The following is an 18,452-nucleotide window of genomic DNA, read 5'->3' as shown; positions in this document are numbered from 1 at the left end:
GAGGGATCTTGTGATGAAGTTTAGACATAGTGAAACAAGAAACAATGGGAGTTGTGTACCAGAACACACTCTGAACAGGGTTATAGTTGATTACTGAAAAATTAGCACCTGGTGTGACAATCCCAGTGTGGGAAAATCTTGAGGGGGACTGTGACTATTAGCTGTGGCTCACTCGACGTGTTCCTGGAGCCCACCGCACTTGCTTAACTGCTTAGGCACACATCCCACATGACCCTGGCCTTTGTCAGCACGGCAGACTTGGCTGACTACTTCTGCAGCTCAGCCAAGCATTCCCTAGCAGAATACAGGAGCTGTGGTGGTCCCCACAGGTGGCTCCCAGGCTTGGGTAAGGCCAACCCACAGAGGCTGTTAGGTCCAGTAACACTGTGCTGCACAGCCCTGAACCCAGCAATGTCCTCCATCGGGTAGGAGAAATGCAAGACTCAGCTCTGCAAAAACTCCGGTCTCAACCCAGGCTGGGATCCGATTTCCATGCGATTTCCATTTTTCATTAACTCCTGACAGCATGCTTACTGTTACTGCTGAAAAAGTTTTCTTGCGGGATCATAAGGATCTATCAGCCCCCCTGCCTGCTCCCTCGGATGGTCGAGTTCTCATCCTGCTACCATGGGGGCCCCAGGATTCTTCCCCTTAGAGCATCTCGCTGCCAGCAAGCGGCCTGCCTCTCCACGGACGGTGCAGACACTGCAGGCGTGGTGGAGGCCACAGCCTGCAGGGACTGTCCCCAGCGGTAGCCATCATAGCCCTGGGAGTGCGTGCCATCGTCCCGCCAACGTTTCGTCTCCACCAACACACACACACACACTCCGAGGGACACACTACATTTCCCTGTGCTACTAACCACAGCAGTGCAGCCAGGGAGCCCTCCAAGGCCACTGGAGCTTGCTCCCACACAGAATTCAGAGCCCAGTAAGGGCACCTGGGCCTGGGTACCGGGATGCTTGCTGGCCTGTATCAGACCTCTCCGTGCACCTGGACCTGGCTTGGGTCCCCTCCTGGCTTCCTCTAGCCTTAGTTTTGCTGTTTGTCTGGGTCCTGGACAGCCTAGAATGTATAACGATTTCTTGCTTGTTTGTCTGTCTTTGGAGAGATGTTATAGTTGCCCAGCTTGTCAAAGGCCATCACTTTATAGTACCGTGGTTGTCAGAACGACAACGTTGTGACAGAGACACTTGGCCTGAAGGGACAGGACATGCCTGCTAATCTGCTGCTTCAGGCAGTGTGTGTGTGTTTTGACGCGTAATTTAAGCGCTGAAATTTAATTTTTACTATTTAGGCTTCAAACATTACCCAAATCATCAGGATCTGAATGAAGTGGAGTGTCAGAAATGTATACACATAAGTATTTTTTTTATTTATTTGAAAAACAAAGAGACAGACTATAATAATAGTCCTTCCTCCCTTCCTCTCCTTTTTTTTTTTTAGTTTTTTCAAATAATGTATTTTAAATTTACATTAGAATAAAAAGGAATTATGCTTTGCAGAATAAAAAAGTTTAACAAGTAAAAAGCAAAATCATTCTAATGGGAATAGAGACACTGGCTATAGGCAGTAATATCTCACCCACATACAATAAACTTTAAAGTACTCACAAATTATTAAAACTGTAGTAGTACATAGTAGTATATATAGTATATACTATATAGCATATAGTAGCATAAACCATTGATTTGACAAGGATATGAAACAATGTTTTGTAAAACTACTCACGGCAATATTGATACAAACAGGCATTTCTAGTTTCGTTTTTGTTTTCCCTTCCTTTTTCAAAAAACTTTAAGATGTATTTAATTTTCATTGGAAAGTCAGATATACAGAGAGGAAGATCTCTCATCTAATGATTCACTCCTTAAGCAGCTGCAACAACTGGAGCTGAGCTGATCTGAAGCCAGGAGCCAGGGTCTCCTCTGGGTCCCCCACATGGGTGCAGGGTCCCAAGGCTTTGGGCTGTCCTTGACTGCTTTCCCAGGCCACAATCCTGGGGCCACCAGGATTAGAACCAGTGGTGCTCATCAAGGATCCTGGTGCATGTGCAAGGCAAGGAGTTCAGCTGCCAGGCTACTGTGCCGGGCCCCTTCCCTTTTTAAAATTTTTTAAATTTATTTTTGTTTGTTTGAAATTGCTTTATTTTGACCATCTTTACATCCTTGATCAGTGCACAAAGAGTCAACGGCTACAAGAAAGTAGGTAAGACCATTGCTTCCATATTATTGCCTCTTTTTTTTTTTTAATGTATCTGGGGTAAAGGGGGAGATAAAGTGAGAAGCCTCACCCATCCTCCTACCCGTCCCAGGTCCCTGATGTGGGGCATGCTCCAAGGGTCCTGCTCAAGTGGTTTTCATAATTTGAAAGTTCTGTTTGCTGTCAATCTCGCCATTCCAAGCACAATGAAATTGGTGCGGAAACCACTGGTTGACATAGTCCACCTTAGAGTCTCCGTTTGCCCAGATTCTCACTGCCAACATGTGGCTGGGGTAGATATCGATTTGTTCTGTCCTCCTCCCTCTGTTGTAGTACCAGGTGTCATCTGCAGGTTCCAACGGACTGCCATATCCTCCACGTGCACCTGGATATGCTGTCCATTGCTCTGTCTGAGCTTCTGAAGAGGCTCAGCTTTGACACTTGCACTTCATGGTCAGACCATGGCACCTGCACTTCTCTTCATGGTTAGGGTTCTGAGTCCAGCATTTCAATTGGAGAGATCCCCGAAGAAACAGTCTGAGGTGATCCCAGACCAGTACAGGGTCTGGCACAGTGTGTTTCCCCAGTGAGCTGGTGGTTGCAATTGCTGGGTGAGTTCTATTTCCAACCCTGTCTTTCACATGAAACAATGGGTGTTGCATTCTAGCCTCATTCTGCCCAGCACACACTCAGCCCTCACATAAACCAGTGGGAGCTGCAGCCTAGTCAGAGTGACCAAAAATAACCCCACCAGGCCCGCCCCTGCCCTGGTTCCCGTAGTTGCCCATATGTACCACAGATTGGTCCAGTCTGTCCAACATCCCATTCAGCTCTCATACATGTCAATGGGCATTGAGGCCTAGTTCAACCCAACCAGGCCCACTATCCAGCCCACACACATGCTGGTGGGTGCCGTTCTGTCCAGCCAGGTCTGCCCCAGTCCTGGTTTTCATGCTCTCCTGTGGAGTGGTAACCCAAGAGAGAGGTGCCCACTGTTTCCCTACTGGGCCCTCTCCCACTCTCGGATCATGCACTCTCCATGCGGTTCTGCAGTTTAACTTGACAGAATTAGCCCCCTGTGCCAACTTCTGCCAGCTGATGCTGCAGCAAAGCCCAACCAACCCTCACCCATTCTGATTTATGCTAGAACCAGTAGGAACAGTCAACCAAGCCTGGCCCATACCTGATCTAGCCCATGAGGCCCACAGGTGTTATGGCCCTGTCCAGTCTGGTCTGCCCCCATCCCAGCTCTCGCTCCCCAGTGGATGAGATGCTCCATCAAGGGGTCCTTCCACATTTCCCCTACCAGTTCTACCCCTCCATTTCTGGTTCCTACGTGTGCTAGTTGGACACTGCGGCCAGTCTGGTAGGGCCTTTTTTTTTTTTTTTTTTTTTTTGAACTCTTACATATAAGGGAGCAAATGTGACCATTGGCTATGTCCAGCTTATTTTACTCAACATGATGGCCTCAAGTTGCAACTATTTTGAAACAAATGGTAGACATCCATTCTTGTTCTTCTAGATGATGAGTACCTCATTGTGACTATGTAACAGAATTTCTTTATCAGTTCCTCTGGTGATGGACATCTATGTTGATTTCCAATTTTAGTTATTGTAAAGAATGCTGCTGTAAAACATGGTGGTGCAGGTATCTCTTTGATACATTGGGTTCAAGTCTTTTGGGTATGTCCCCAGTAGTAAGATTGCTGGATCACATGCCAAGTCTACTTCTAGTTTTTAAGAACTTTTTATACTGTTTTCCACAGTCGTTGCACTAATTTACATTCCCACCAAGGATGTGTAAATGTTACTTCTCCATACCCACACCAACATTTGTTAGGGTCTGAGTTTTGGATTTTAGCTATTCCTTTTTTTTTAGAGATTTGTTTTATTTTTATTGGGAATTCAGATATACAGAAAAGAGGAGAGACAGTGAGGCAGATCCTGCATCCGTTGATTCACTTTCCAAGTGACCACAATGGCTGGAGCTGTGCTGATCCAAAGCCAGGACCCAGGATCCTCTTCCGGGTCTCCCACATGGGTGCAGGGTCCCCAGGCTTTGGGCTGTCCTGGACTGCCTTCCTGGATTTTAGCTATTCTGCCAAGAGGTGATAGTGCATTGTGGTTTTGATTTGCATTCCCCTAATGGCTGGTAATCCTGAGCTTTTTAAAAACATGTGTTTGTGGAAAGCAGTCGAGAACATCTCAAAATCTTGGGGTCCTGCAGCCATGCGGGAGATCTGGAAGAAATCTGGAAGGGCTCCTGGCTTCCAGTCGGCACTGCTCTGGCCATTGCCCTTACTTGGGAAGTGAATCATCAGATGGAAGATCTTCCTCTCTGTATATCTGATTTTCCAATAAAAAGATAGATCTTATTTATATGTCTATCTATATAAGCTTATATATAATAATAATTTATCTAATACAGATATAATCTTATATAGATAGATATATGATATATAGATATAGATAGATAAGGAATATTCATATAGTCATATATATATGCTGGCCATTTGTATTTCTTCTTTTGATAACTATATATTGAAGTCCTTTGCCCATTTTCAGCTGGACTGGGTTGTTTCTCTGTTGCTGAGTTTTATAATTCACTGATATATTCTAGGTATTAATCCATTGACAGAAAGATAGGTTATGAATTTTGTTTTCCCACTGAACCTTCACTCCATCAGTTGGCGTACAGAAGCACTGAGTTTGATACAGTCCCATTTGTTTTGCTTTTGTTGCCTCTGCTTGGGGGGGTCTTGTCCACAAAGTCAGCCCCTACACCAATTTCTTGGAGGGTTTCCTCTACGTTTTCTTTCAGTAACTTCACAGTTGGACTTAGATCTGTTTTGAATGTATTTTTATATTTGGTAAGAGGGATAGATTTAATTCCGTGCTTCTACATATATGCATCCTATTTTACAGCATCACTTGTTGAGCAGATTACCCTCACTGCACTCTATGCTCCGAGCATTTTTGCTCAAAATCAGTTGGCTATATGTATACAGTTTCTGGGCTATTGGTTTTATTCCACTGGCTTATGGAGCAATTTCCGTCTGCCAATAGCATAAAATTGCTGCAGTTTTATAATACACTTTGAAGTCAGGGATTGTGGTACCTCCAGCTCAGATTTTCTTGCTTAGGATCACCTTGGCTATTCTGGGTCTTCTGTCAATCCATATGAATTTTACAATTGTTTTTCTGATTCTGTGAAGAATGTAATTGGTATTTTGATAGGGATTCCATTGAATCTGTAGAGTGCATTGTGTTGTTTGGTTTTATTTTGCATATTGACCAGTTTGAGCCAAAGAAAATGGAAAGGCCTTAAAATCATGTTCAGAGTTAATGCCCCCTCTAGCCTTTCTTGTTCTTCTCTCCCCAAGGAGCAGGTGGAAGTCTTTTTGGAATTTCTCCTATATGTGGTAAAACCAAATTGCAAAAGGGAACTCAATTGCCTTCTGTGACTTCTCTGAAATCTCACTGTCTCAGAAACAAGTACTGACGCCTGTAGCTGGTGCGGCTTGATGTGGATTACAATTATGTTAGTCTCTTTCGTTCATTCATGTCACAAATAGACTGTCTCCAGACTTTTTATTCCGCTTCTAGTAATTTACAAGCCCTTACAATGTCAGAGTTCCTCATTCTTCCCTCTTCTCTGTTGGAAGAGACGCCTGTAAATTTTGAAGTAATGTTAACCAAGTGGCCAATCACGCTCCTGGGAACTTCCCCTTTTGCCTGTTAATAAATGTCTGTGCCCTATCTTGTATTTAATGATCAGTCTTGTTGGAAAATTGAAGTTGGAGTTTTCTCCAGCTAGTCAAGCTTGAAGCCTCAGTCAGTTGACTGAGGTCAGTAACACTTTTCTGCTTTCTGTGACCCACTCTCCCAGTTGCACTTCTACTTTGAGCTGGAGGTAAGTGGACATGCCAATTGGAAGCGTTGGTGGTATAGTGGTGAGCATAGCAGCCTTCCAAGCAGTTGACCCGGGTTCGATTCCCGGCCAACGCATAACTGTACTATGTTTTTAAAAAATAGCCCGCGTCAAATTTGGCCTGTGTTTGGGCATCTGTCCTAGTGCAGGGCAGAGCAGCCAAGTGTTTTGGGGGGCACTGGGAGGTCGGTCCTGTGGAGGCCGTTGGTGGCGTGCGTCGCAACAAAGTCAGACTTGCCCTGTTTGGTTTGGCGCTTTGCGCTGAGGTTCCCTGTACTTTTTTTTTTTTTTTTATTGTTAATTATTTTGCATTATGTGACAGTTTCATAGGCTCTGGGAATCCCCCCTCCCTCCCCCTCCCCTCCCCCCGGTGGATTCCTCCACCTTGATGCAGTATTACAGTTCAAATTCAATCAAGATTCTTTCATTGCAAACATATACCAAGCATAGAGTCCAGCTACTTATTGTCCAGATTGGTTGAACAGTTTCTTGGGGAGACCTTTTCTGGTCTGAAGTTTGAGCTGGCAGAATATCATCCCAGTCAATTAAGAGTCCCAATATAACATCAACAGCAATTTGCAATGTTATGGAATTGACATGGTTTTGAGTAACCAGTGTATTAAAAAGAAAAAAAAAAAAAAAAAGGAAAACAAGTCCTAGCCACAACCTATGATTAGCTCATTGACATTTCAATTTTAGTTCATATACAGGACCGGCTGCTCTATACCTTAAAATGGCCATAAGGCACCATTCAGCTGTTTCGTGTCCATTTCATCTTAGTATTTAGCCAGTTGTTGTGTTGAAGTAAAATTTTGCTGATCTTGGCAGATTTTAGGATAATCCAGACTGGCTTGTAACTCTAACAAGATATATGTCAACATATGATCCAGCAATAGCACTCCTTGGGATATATCCAAAACATCTTCTACTCAAGAAACCAACATGCACGCCTATGTTCATAGCAGCACAATCTACGATCGCAAAAACCTGGAAGCAGCCAAAATGCCCATCAGCGGAAGACTGGCTAAGAAAGCTATGGTTCATCTACTCCATGGAATACTACTCAGCTATTAAAAAAAACGAAATGCAGTTCTTTGTGGACAAATGGGCCCGACTGGAATCCATCATGCTAAGAGAAATGAACCAATCCCAAAAGGTTAAATACCACATGTTTGCCTTAATCTGAGATGAAAAGAGAACAACTTGGAAAATAGTACCTGTATAATGTAATATTAGTGCAATCTCTTATAACCTGTATCCAATGCAATAAGATAACGCGATATAATCTATAAACCAACAATTAATGTCAGAATACTTAAGATCTACATCGAAAAACTGTAAAACCTACTATACCCTCAATATGCTATGTTAACCTGTAATGGGGAGGGAGTGCAGGGAAATCTTTCAGGACCATAAAAAGAGTGAGAAAAAAGTACAATATAGCCTATCAAGATCAAATCTGGTAATTCATAGATAACAGACTCAAAGCGGCACTAAACAACACTAAAACTACTATACCAATGCATGAGGGGGGAATCGGGTGCGATCCTGACAACCTCTTAACAGGAGGTCATGTGCGTGGAGCAGGGGGGCACTCCAGAGTGGAGCAGGTGGTAAGGAGGAAGCTTGGATCCCAACCATGAAGACTCCCAGACCTTCACCACAAACTATTAATACGAGCAACAAGGGCTATATCCCAACTGCCAAGGAGGCCACAGGGAATTGGATGGCCTCGGAGGCCGAGTACTCTGAGGTCACCCACCCCCAACCGGAGCTTCCGCAGGGGATGGAAGAAGTCCAAACACTACCGTGCAGAAACCAACGTCATCGGAAAGACAACCAGAAGCCCTGAGTGGTCTGCAGAAACAGAAGAACAATAAACGTCCTTCGGGACCAGGGAGGAGAGCTTTCTCTGGTCCGAGCCTGGCTCCACCTCTGGACCCCCCCTCCCTCGCAATGACCATCGGGATTGCTTCGAAAACCCCTCACAGCAAACAAACAATCATACAAACTAAAAAAAAAAAAAAAAAAAAAAAAAAAAAAAAAAAAAAAAAAAAAAAACCTAAAATAAATAAACAACAGAAAGTAGAACTTGAAATCTGACAGGAAAGAGCTGGCATGGATAGGCTCATGCCTCGCTGGGTGGGTCACAAAGATTAGTTACTCCTCACCATGGTGTTGAGGATTTTCCTGCACCCCCCCCCCCAAAAAAAAATGTTCTGCACCCTGTACTTGTTTGCGCCAGAGGCGCCGTGAGCAGCAGCAGCAGTGTCAGAGTGAGTGATGTGTTTTTTTTGAGTCCCTGGTGGTCTAGTGGTTAGGATTCGGCGCTCTCACCGCCGCGGCCCGGGTTCGATTCCCGGTCAGGGAAGACTTTAGGACTTTGCTGCCGAACAACCTTTTGCGCTTATACCTTACTTTGCTACCTCCATCACGGACCACCCAAATTTTGCCCGTCTTCCTCCACCAGCACCATTCTGTCCTTTTCTCTTCGCTGGTCATCTTCAACCTAGGTTTCTCTTTCCACGAACCTCACCATTGCCTGCTCCTGTCCATTAAACCTCTACCCTCTCTACACTGCTCAGTGAGAGCACCTCACACCTTTTGGCTTTCATATGTGCACATCTTCAAGAGGAGAGTCCAGGGTCACAGGTGTGAGGGCCGGTCCTAGAAAGGGAGCATCCGGGCACCTGTGTTTAACCAGTAATTTTGAAATGAGTCTGAGAGGCTATGCAAAAAAGTGGGGTGGCCAGCAGTCTGAGTTTGAGATAAGTGGTGGAAGGTGAGACAGGGACCTAGTGTGGTGGTCAGGGAAGCCCCAGCGCCACTGGCGGTGGTGGTGAGGTACAGGTCAAAAGATGTGGTTGCATGGGCCGGGAATCGAACCCGGGCCTCCCGCGTGGCAGGCGAGAATTCTACCACTGAACCACCCATGCACTGTCCGTTTTTGTTCCCAGAGACAGTGAACTGTGTCCAGCCCAGCTGCGCTGACAGCGGCTCCATCTCGGTGTGCATCCCCCCACTCGTGGAGCAGGGCATGGACGTGCGAGTAGCAGCGCCTCAACGCGCATCCAGGGCCTGGGATTGTTGCCGAACAACACGAAGGGGGCGGGGGGAGCGAGCAGAGAAAGAAGCACGAGTTCACCCCGTGTTGTGGGTTCATTGCCGCCCAGGGCCCCGTGACCGAGGGATGCGTGAGAAAAGAGGACGGCCTGGAGACATAGCCCCGGCGAGAGCATGGGACTGCTGGTGGGCTTTGTTCGGAGGGAAAGGCTGTTGAGGTCTCCAAGCTGGAGACTGGCTGAGAGGAGCATCGGGGGAGGAGCCCGCCCGATGCTGTACTGGGTGGGCGCTTCCCTGGGGATGCGTGTGCAGCTTGGCCGTCCCCTGGGAGACATACTGTGACAGCTGGGTAACGGGCACCTAGGGCTTCTGCCGAACCCGGGAACTATGCAGGGCTCGACGCTGCCCATGGAGAGACAGGCCGCGTGTGGGCAGCGAGAGGCTCCAAGGGGAAGAAGCCCGGGGACCCCGGGGTAGCAGGACCCCGACCTCCCGAGGGAGGAGACGGGGGCGAGAGGCCCGGTGGTGACCAGCTGCGGTGACCAGCTGCGGGGGCTGGCGACTAGCTTCTCGCTGCTGTGCGGTGGGAGTCTATGACAACTGGGTTGGGAGGCGAAGGGTGATCGCTTGGCTGAAGGTGCGTAGAGCGGGGAAGAGTGAAGAAGACGAGGAACACAGTGGTGGGGGAGGGTGGGCGAGGTGGAGGGGCTGCGTGTGGGGAGCCCCTGTGCTGATGGCCGCAGTGAGAGGGCGGAGGCGCCCCTGGGTCGGGTAGGCGAATCTATAGAAAGGGTCTCTAAGAGTGGATAGCAAAGGTGGAATGCGTCGTAGCAGTGCACCTGCTGCGAGAAACCTGGAATGTGACCACTTGGCCCACTGGGGCTTCCACTGGGGTGGACAGGTCAACTGCGATCTCAGGTGAGTGCGCTGGAACAGTTCAAAAGATAGTTATGTCAGGAGTGGGATTCGAACCCACGCCTCCAGGGGAGACTGCGACCTGAACGCAGCGCCTTAGACCGCTCGGCCATCCTGACAGACAATAAGTGGCAGAAAGAACCATACTTCCTGGACTAATGCACGACGGCCAGAGCCTTGGTCCAAGGTGCTGCCTGGAATCTGAGCTGGGCCCCCTTCCTGGGAAGGTCAGCGAGCACTTCCGGCTGCCCGGGACTCGGCTGGCTGCCCTGCCTCGTGTGAACCGCTGGGCCGTGATGGGGGACACCCAGCAGCATCTTTGGCTGTCCAACCCCAGCCCACTATCACCTCTGCTCACCACCATCCCTCGTCGTCCTCTCCGTCCTCTTCGGCCTCCTCCTCCCCTTCTGCGCTTTCCTCCTGATCCATTTCCTCTTAGTGTTTCTCCCTCCATCCCAACTCCCCTACCCCCAGCTTCTTTCCTCTTCCTTCCCTTGCTGCTCCTCCGCTGTAAATCAGAACGCAGTCTTCAACCTTTCACGGAAAATTAGTGTATTATTAAGCAGGGCAGCAACAGTCTCACAGGAGAGTGCGCTGAGAAGGAAAACAGGATTTTTATAGTGGAATATACCAAAAAATCATGCTGCGTGCATAAGTGTAAGGTGAAAATCATGCTAGGTGCACAATAGCAGGGCGGTCACTGGTAGCAATCTGTTAGTTAAAAAAGCAATACCATCTCAGCAGACAAAGTGAAAGTTACCGAGGTCAGCATGCCCTAAGACAGACACGTTCAACAGGCCAGAGACTCTCAGCTTTCCAAGAGCCTCACCTGAACTGGCACTTTTGCAGAGTTCGTGGTTGGTCCTGTCACCGTTGTCTGTCTTAGCTGACCCATACCATCCTCCTCTCCTCATTCTTTCTCTTCCTCCCTCTCTCCCTCCTTTACCTCCTCTCTCTCCATCAAGGTGGTTAGGTCCATGACCTTGGACACGGATATTTTGCGTCCCTGGGCCGGGTGTCGAGTGGAATTGACGGATGGGCGGGCTGCCTCGGAGCGGGCTGCAGTGGTTTCCTGTCGCTGCGAAGGCTGGAGTTCTGCCCAGAGCAGTGGCTGGTCGTTGGCGGGGTGAGGGGGTTCAAGTGCCTTGGAAAACACTGTCACAGTCCTCATTACTATAGTGGAGTATCCCCACCTGTCCCACAGGAGATCGGGGTTTGATTCCCCGACAGGGGGGTGTCTGCACGGTCTTTTGGGTGCAGCTCCCAAAGACCCAGCTGTTGACACAAGGGGACTCAGAAGTCCCATGAGCGGCTGGTTAGGTTTGTGTGTGGGACGTGGCACAAAGCCCTGGATGGGTGGAAGTGAGTATAGGACCCTAAATAACATGGATCTTGGCCCATTTCCTTATGACAAAACCCAGGGCAAGGTCACGGGATGCCGCAGGCTGAGGGCTTGCTGGTGCAGGTGCGGGTGTGGCTCTGGAAGGACTCTAGGAAATGCAGGCGGGTGCATGGTCGGGGCTTGGCTGCATCGCGCTTTGGTGGCAAGAGGACAAGCTCTGCGGAAAGGCTGCCCCTGGTGGTAGACACTGGCTGACGTAAAAACAGAACCGCAACTTCCGTCCAAACTTTGAAGTGCCATCCTGCCTGCGGCTGAGTTACAAAAGGTTCAGACATTGGCTTCATAGGCCCACTTGTGGCAGGCGGCTAGGCCATGGATGCAAACAGGTCTCCTCTGTGTGCGTGGGGTCTGCAGGTGCCTAGTACTTAGGGTTCCCTGGCAGGCTGCTGTGGGAGGTAGCAGCCAGGTGAGTCGACGCCTGTGCCGTGGCCACTGAGAGCTGAAGTGAGCTGGAGCAGAAAGAGGAAGGAGCAGAGAAGGTAGGAGGAAGGTGTGAAGTGGAAGGAAAGGTCTGCGATGTGACTGTGTCCCTGTTCAAAACAGTCACATGCTCTGCATGGGCCGGGAATCGAACCCGGGCCTCCCGCGTGGCAGGCGAGAATTCTACCACTGAACCACCCATGCACCTGCGTTCGTCGAGCTAGAAGAGCCGCTACAGATCCGGACTGCTGTCAGCACGTTTGCAGGACAACCGCTGCGCTTCAGCCCGCAGCCCTGATCCCACGAAGCGGGGAGCAGAAAGGCAGAGTCGCAGCCAGGGCAGGCACAGAGAAGCACCGCATGCTGCGGGGCCACTGCCTCTGCGGCCCCAAGTCTGAGCGGGGGGCGTGTGGTGTCAGAGAAAGCCAGGAGCCTGGACAGACTCGGCCCTGCACCAGGTCCCAGGGAGAGCAGGTGAGCCCGGGGGCGCGGTGTTGGCCGTTAGCGCAGCTGGAGAATGGTTGGAAAGCGCTGCGTAAAGTGGGACAGCTCACTAGCTGCCCGGGTAACTCAGGAGCTCAGGACGCGTGGGGAAGCAGTGTGTCAGCTCAGGTCGTCCGCTGCTGAGGCAAACCATGACAAACTGGGGGCGGGCGCCGAGAGCTTTGTTGGCTGGACCCTCTTCCCGCCCAGGGCAGTCCTTGCCGGCGTGCGACTCCGTGCTGCCTGCAGTGCCTGCGCTGCCGGTGGAGAGGCAGACCGGTGGAGAGGCAGCGAGAGGCTCGCAAGGGAAGGCGCCCAGGGTTCTTCGGGGTAGCAAGACCGGGACCGCGACCTCCCGAGGGGCGTGGGCGAGGGGCGGTGCAAAAACCAAACTGCCTTCTGAGCTGCTGTTTCTTCCTTTGCATGCGGGAGCTGACGGGGAAGCCTGGAGGGCTTCCCGCAGTCCACACACACCTCCGCAGTGTTGTGCGGTGAGGGGCTATGGGTCTGGATTGCGAAGTGGAGGGTGGTCATGGTGTTTAATGTGCGGGGAAATCGAAGCGGGTGGAGACCGAGAGCCCGGAGCAAGAAACATCCTGAAAAACAGTACGGAGATGAGTTCCGAGGCGTGTGAGGGACTGCGATGTGCGGGTGGCATCGGAGAGCGGGAAGAGACGAGCCTGGCGCGTGACAGAGAGCGGGGTAGCTAGGAGGAGCCCAGGTGTTGGGCATCTAGGGTGGGGTTCCGTGGGAGAGAAGCCGGTGTGTGAGGACCGAGCACCCGCCGGGAGGGGTCTGGGGTATGCCGAAGGTCGGCGGCATGCGTGGCGGAGAGGCCCAGCTGACGGCACCCCGCAACCTGGGCCCTTCACGTGGCTGGGGCGGTGCACTATGGCCCGAGGCACCGCCTGGGCTCTGGGCTGAGCACCCCTTTCCCGGGGAAGGTCAGCGAGCAGGGATGTGAACGGCCTTACTGCCCGGTGTGTACTTTGCAGCAGCTGCAAAGCCTGTGGCCAGTCCCAGCGGTACCTCTCCCGAGAGCTGTGCTTGGCGGCCTGTCCTCCACCACCGCATCCTCCTCCTCCTTCTCCCTCTGTGGTCCTTTTCCTCAACCATCTGATCTTTCCTCGTGGTCCTCTTCCTATCGTCTCTTTCTCACCCCGACACTACCTCGTGCTGCTCCATTCTCCTTCCTCCTCCTGCCCCACCTGCTCCTCCTCGTCGTCGTCCTCCTGTTTGTCCTCTTCCCTCTCCTCTCCCTCCTCTGGAGAGAGCTTCATCCGTGTGGCATATGTGGTTTGTTCCATGCCCAGGGAAGCAGATTTTTGCAGCTATAGGCCCGAGTTCTACGTGAGACTGATGGTCGGGTGGGCAGCGACGGGAGAAGCTGGTGGTGGTTGGTGTTTGCCGAGCCTGGGGCCAGTGTGGTGCGGAGGAGGGCAGGGCCCAGGTCTCTGGGGTGGACAGTGACCCAGATGACCCATAAGCTGTTGCCGTTATCCTCGTTAGTATAGTGGTGAGTATCCCCGCCTGTCACGCGGGAGACCGGGGTTCGATTCCCCGACGGGGAGGTGGTGTTTTTTTCTCTCTTTTAGCAGCCGTTTCAGCCCCTGCTGAAAGTTCCCGACACAGGACACCAGAGGGCGCGTGTCACGTGGCGCTGGACCCATCACAGACCCCGGCCTCCCTTGCATTGGGCGTTGCCTTCCCTCCTGCCTGTTCCTGCCTACCTGCCTCCCCTCTACCATCACATCCTTTTTTTTTTTTTTTAACTTTTTTTATTGCAAAGTCAGATATACAGGGACAAGGAGAGACAGAGAGAAAGATCTTCCATCTATTGATTCACTCCCCAAGGGCCCATAATGGCTAGAGCTGAGCCAATCCGAAGCCAGGAACCTGGAGCCTCTTGCAGGTCTCCCACACAGGTGCAGAGTCCCAAGGCTTTGGGTCATCCTCGACTGCTTTCCCGGGACGCAAGCAGGGAGCTGAATGGGAAGTAGGGTTACCAGGATTAGGAAGGGCGCCCATATGGTATCCTGGCGCATTCAAGGCGAGGCCTTTAACCGCTAGGCCACTGTCACATCCTTTTACAAAGAAAAGAAAAAAGATTTTTACAAAGAGATAAAGATATTTTTCCATTTGCTGGTTCACTCCCCAAATTGTCACAATGGTGAAGCGGAGTCAGGAGAAAGCCAGGAGTTTCTTGTGGTAACCCAGGTGGCTGCGGGGACTCAAGCACTTGGGCGACCCTTTGCTGTCTTCCCAGACCATTTACAGCCAGCTAGATTGGAACTGGAACAGCTGGGACTCAAACTGGCATCTATACGAGATGCCAGCAATTCAGGTGGAGGTTTAGCCTGCCACACTGGCCCCCATCGCATCCTTTTCAAAGCTCATCACCTTCAAACTTTGGGCTTCTTCCCTCTTCCCTGCTCCTCCCATCCCTCAGCCGCTGTTCCCACTTTTCCTGTAACCCCAAAAACTGCTCAAACCAGCCTTTCTGCTTCTGCGTCCTGCAGCCCACACACGTGCACACATACACCCCTAAGATGCCTGTGGAGAATGAAGCTGCACCAGGGCTTGCAACCTTGGTAGTCCTGGGGGTGGGGTTCCCCTGAGTCCAGAGCTGTCCCCCAACAGGTACTACCCTGGGGGTACTGCTCTGGGCACCTAGCAAGCAGAGGTTTGATCACACAGTTTGGGAGGGTTGGATCACAGGGCAAGGCAGGTGGCCAGCCATGATGGGGTAGGGAAGTCTTGGAGACACATCCAACAGCCCAGATGACAATGGCCTGTGTGAGCAGATGTCCAGGAGGGGAGAGCCACACTGGCACTGGCACGGTCCAGGTCGCTCCAATCCTGGGTCTATGTGCCAGCCAAAAAGTGGGCCTCTCAAGAGTGGGTTTGCCACACACTGAGCATGCCTCCAGGGGAGACTGCGCCCTGAACACAGCACCTTAGAGTCAGTCAGCCCAATATGTGCAGGGGTTGATGCACCAGGGCTGCTGTACTTCTTCCTGTGGAAGCTTGTAGTCTGGGCTCAGCGCTGTTTTCAGGGAAGGTCAGCAGGTGCCTCAAGCTAGCCAGGACCCAGACGGCCATGCTGCCTCCTGGTTGTGTGTGTGGACTGTTGGGGGGAGGCACCTGGCAGCACCTACGGCAGTCAACCTGAATGCTGTGCCTGGCAATCCCTTCTCCAGCTTGTGACTGCCGCCTACTCCTCCTCTCTTGGTCCTCCTCCTCCTTTCGCTTTATGCAGGTGTCCCACATGGTTGAGTCGGTGCTCCCGGAAAAGGATCTTTTTCACAGTCATGGCTAGGATTCCTGGATGCCATTGGTGGTGGCAAAGGGGGGAGCTGGTGCCTGGCTGAGAGGACCCAGACTGCACCAAGAACTGACAGGCAGGGAAGGAAAGACTCCAAAATTCATCGGTCTGTATGTCATCCAGGAAGGGTTGCTGCTAAAACCACAGGGATGTTCTCAATGTGGCTCTGGGAAGAGATCCCAGGGACAGGAGAGAATTTGCCCAAAAAGCTCACTATGACCTGCATGGGCCGGGAATCGAACCCGGGCCTCCCGCGTGGCAGGCGAGAATTCTACCACTGAACCACCCATGCTTTCACCCGTTGTTCCTTCCGCTAGAATCCACATATGCCTGATCTGTGGCCCCACGCCTGCCGGGGCTGCTCTATTTCCACGTGCAGAACCAGTCCCAGGGAAAAGGGAGCGGATGTGCAACCGGAAGCAGAGCCTCAACTCAGTTCCGGGCCCTGATTGTTGCCGAGCAGCATCAGGGATGGGGAGTGGCAGAGAAAGACAGAAGCCCAGAGTCCCCCAACAGGCTGAAGGCTCCTGCCGCGCAGGGCCCGGTGCCTGAGGGACGCTGGACGCCAGCGGAGGCCAGGAGCCTCTCCAGACCTAGCCCCGGTGAGAACCGGGAACCAGTGGCGGGCCCTGTGCGGAGGAGCGCAGCTGTCGAGGTCTCGCAGTTGCAGAATGGTGGAGAGGGGCGTGGGGCAAAGGAGCCCGGTCCGTGCTGTGCTATCCTGGGTGCGTGGGGATGCGGTGTGTCTCTCGGGCCGTACCCTGGTGAGACAAACCGTGACAGATGGTGGACCGGTACCCAGGGTGTCAGGAGCCATGTACTATAGCCACACTGAAGCCATTTTGAATATAGACCTATGGGACAGTGGAAAACCCCCGGTTGGCTAGATGCTTGGGAAAGAGGCTATGAAACTAATCACACGCTTCGCTTCAATTGTTTCTAGCAACTGTTTCAGAATGTGATTGATGCTGTACCTGCCAACATCTTGTACCTACACTATTATTAATACAGTGGCTACTATTGTTGAAATGGTGGCTGCTCAAGATCAATCAGTCTTGAGACCATGGCCTGCAACCCAGTTTCTCCTTCCCTCCCTGAGCCTTAGTTACTGAAAAATATAAAAACCCTCAGTTGAAATCAATAAACTGACAGCTTGATCAGACCTACTGTCTTGCTGTCCATTCTTTGTGTCCCTTGTGCCTCATTCTCTCCTAGGTTGGTTGCGACCCCGTTGACTGTCCTGCTGGACGGGACACCAGGGCCTCAACGGGACAGGGGAACTCTCCCGAAACTCTCTCGCGTTCCCAGCTTGGCCTTCCTCGCCGCCTGCAGCGTCTGCGCTGCCCGTGGAGAGGCAGACGCTTGCGGGCAGCGAGAGGCTCCGAGGGCATGGAGCCCGGGACCCCCGGGGTAGAAGGACGGGACCGCGACCTCCCGAGGCGGCAGGCAGGGGCGAGGGGCCGGGCGGGGGCGGTGCAGACGGGGGGCTGCTGCAACAGTGACTGGCTTCGACAGCTGTGGGAGCTGGCGGGGGAAGCCGGGAGGGCTTCAGGGAAGCCACACCCCTCATGGGAGGTCTCGGGCCGGCACCTCGCTGTGGTGGGGCTGAGGGGACTGTGTTGAAAGGCGGAGGGTGGTCATGGTGTTCAAAGTGCCCGAGCCGGAGTGGCGGGAGGAGGCGGAGAGCAAGCAGTGAGGAGGACGCGGAAGGACGACCTGAAAAGCCGCGGGTGGGAGGAGGATTGTTGTTGAGGCACGAGGGACTTGCGATTGGACAGCAGTGCCATGTGCGGTGGCAGTGGTGGTAGCGGGGTCTCCAGGACAAGGCCAAGGGGTCGGCACCCATGGTGGGGTTGCGTTAGGTGTCGCGGCGTTGGAGCGGTGCGCGCGCCGGGAAGGGCCCATGCACAGTGGTCCGCAGGGAGCCTTGGCCACAGACCCGCAGGTAGCGCGGAGGAGAGATTCTCCTTTTCCTCCTGCTTCTCTACATGCGCATGTCCCGCATAGTTAAGTCTATGCTAGGGAAGCGGGCTTTTTGAGATCCCGGATCAGTGTTCTGCGTTTTGTCGACCGTGATTGGCATTTTGGACAGACACCCTGTGGTGGTGGAGGGCACAGGCCACAGTGGAAATCAAGCCCTGTAGTATCCTACTTGCCGTCCTCGTTAGTATAGTGGCGAGTATCCCCGCCTGTCACGCGGGAGACCGGGGTTCGATTCCCCGACGGGGAGGTATCTATTGTTTTATCTTTTGGCAATAGCTACCGAGGTCGGTTTCAGACCCAGGACACCAGATGAAGCGTCTATTAAGAGGCCTAGACCTGTCTTCCTGGCAGCACGGGAAATGTCTGCTGCTGACACATGCCCACAAGGACATTCTGCCCCACGTGTACAAGAACATGACCTCCCGGTGTGGCACAAGGCCAGAAGGGTGAGTGACGGATGGGAATCGAGCCTGGGGGTGCAAACTGTCGCTAGGGCGGGCTCTTGGTGGGAGGGCTTTGGGAGCCGTGGTTAGGAAGGGCGTATGGTTCTAGGCACACCCTGTATTCGGAAGGCAAGGCCCAGAGACAGGGTCAGAGGAGACGAGAGCGTTGATGGTGCAGCTGCGCTGGCGTTGGCAGGTGCCGGACAGTCTTCTTCCTAAAGGTGGAACACGGTGGACGCTGCCTCTCAGCGTGGCTGCGCCAGGCCACAGCCGCGGGTGTGGGTA

At 52.1% G+C, this 18,452-nt stretch overlaps 8 non-coding genes across 8 annotated transcripts; 4 read left to right on the top strand and 4 right to left on the bottom strand.

The window, feature by feature from the left end:
- The first annotated feature begins 6,138 nt into the window (after positions 1–6,138).
- Positions 6,139–6,210, top strand: TRNAG-UCC (transfer RNA glycine (anticodon UCC)). Its single transcript has one exon. It is a non-coding gene; the product is annotated as a tRNA-Gly (tRNA).
- A 2,222-nt stretch (positions 6,211–8,432) lies between these two features.
- TRNAE-CUC (transfer RNA glutamic acid (anticodon CUC)) lies at positions 8,433–8,504 on the top strand. The gene has a single exon. It is a non-coding gene; the product is annotated as a tRNA-Glu (tRNA).
- A 494-nt stretch (positions 8,505–8,998) lies between these two features.
- Positions 8,999–9,069, bottom strand: TRNAG-GCC (transfer RNA glycine (anticodon GCC)). The gene has a single exon. It is a non-coding gene; the product is annotated as a tRNA-Gly (tRNA).
- Positions 9,070–10,147: 1,078 nt separating this feature from the next.
- TRNAL-CAG (transfer RNA leucine (anticodon CAG)) lies at positions 10,148–10,230 on the bottom strand. Its single transcript has one exon. It is a non-coding gene; the product is annotated as a tRNA-Leu (tRNA).
- A 1,836-nt stretch (positions 10,231–12,066) lies between these two features.
- Positions 12,067–12,137, bottom strand: TRNAG-GCC (transfer RNA glycine (anticodon GCC)). The gene has a single exon. It is a non-coding gene; the product is annotated as a tRNA-Gly (tRNA).
- Positions 12,138–13,915: 1,778 nt separating this feature from the next.
- Positions 13,916–13,987, top strand: TRNAD-GUC (transfer RNA aspartic acid (anticodon GUC)). Its single transcript has one exon. It is a non-coding gene; the product is annotated as a tRNA-Asp (tRNA).
- Positions 13,988–15,962: 1,975 nt separating this feature from the next.
- On the bottom strand, positions 15,963–16,033 carry TRNAG-GCC (transfer RNA glycine (anticodon GCC)). Its single transcript has one exon. It is a non-coding gene; the product is annotated as a tRNA-Gly (tRNA).
- Positions 16,034–17,899: 1,866 nt separating this feature from the next.
- TRNAD-GUC (transfer RNA aspartic acid (anticodon GUC)) lies at positions 17,900–17,971 on the top strand. Its single transcript has one exon. It is a non-coding gene; the product is annotated as a tRNA-Asp (tRNA).
- The last annotated feature ends 481 nt before the right edge of the window (positions 17,972–18,452 follow it).

The sequence above is a fragment of the Ochotona princeps genome, chromosome 2, assembly GCF_030435755.1.
Source record: "Ochotona princeps isolate mOchPri1 chromosome 2, mOchPri1.hap1, whole genome shotgun sequence".
NCBI classification, from domain to species: Eukaryota; Metazoa; Chordata; class Mammalia; order Lagomorpha; family Ochotonidae; genus Ochotona; species Ochotona princeps.
The sequence above is the reverse complement of the archived record's forward strand: the minus strand, read 5'-3'. Positions and strand labels throughout refer to the sequence as shown.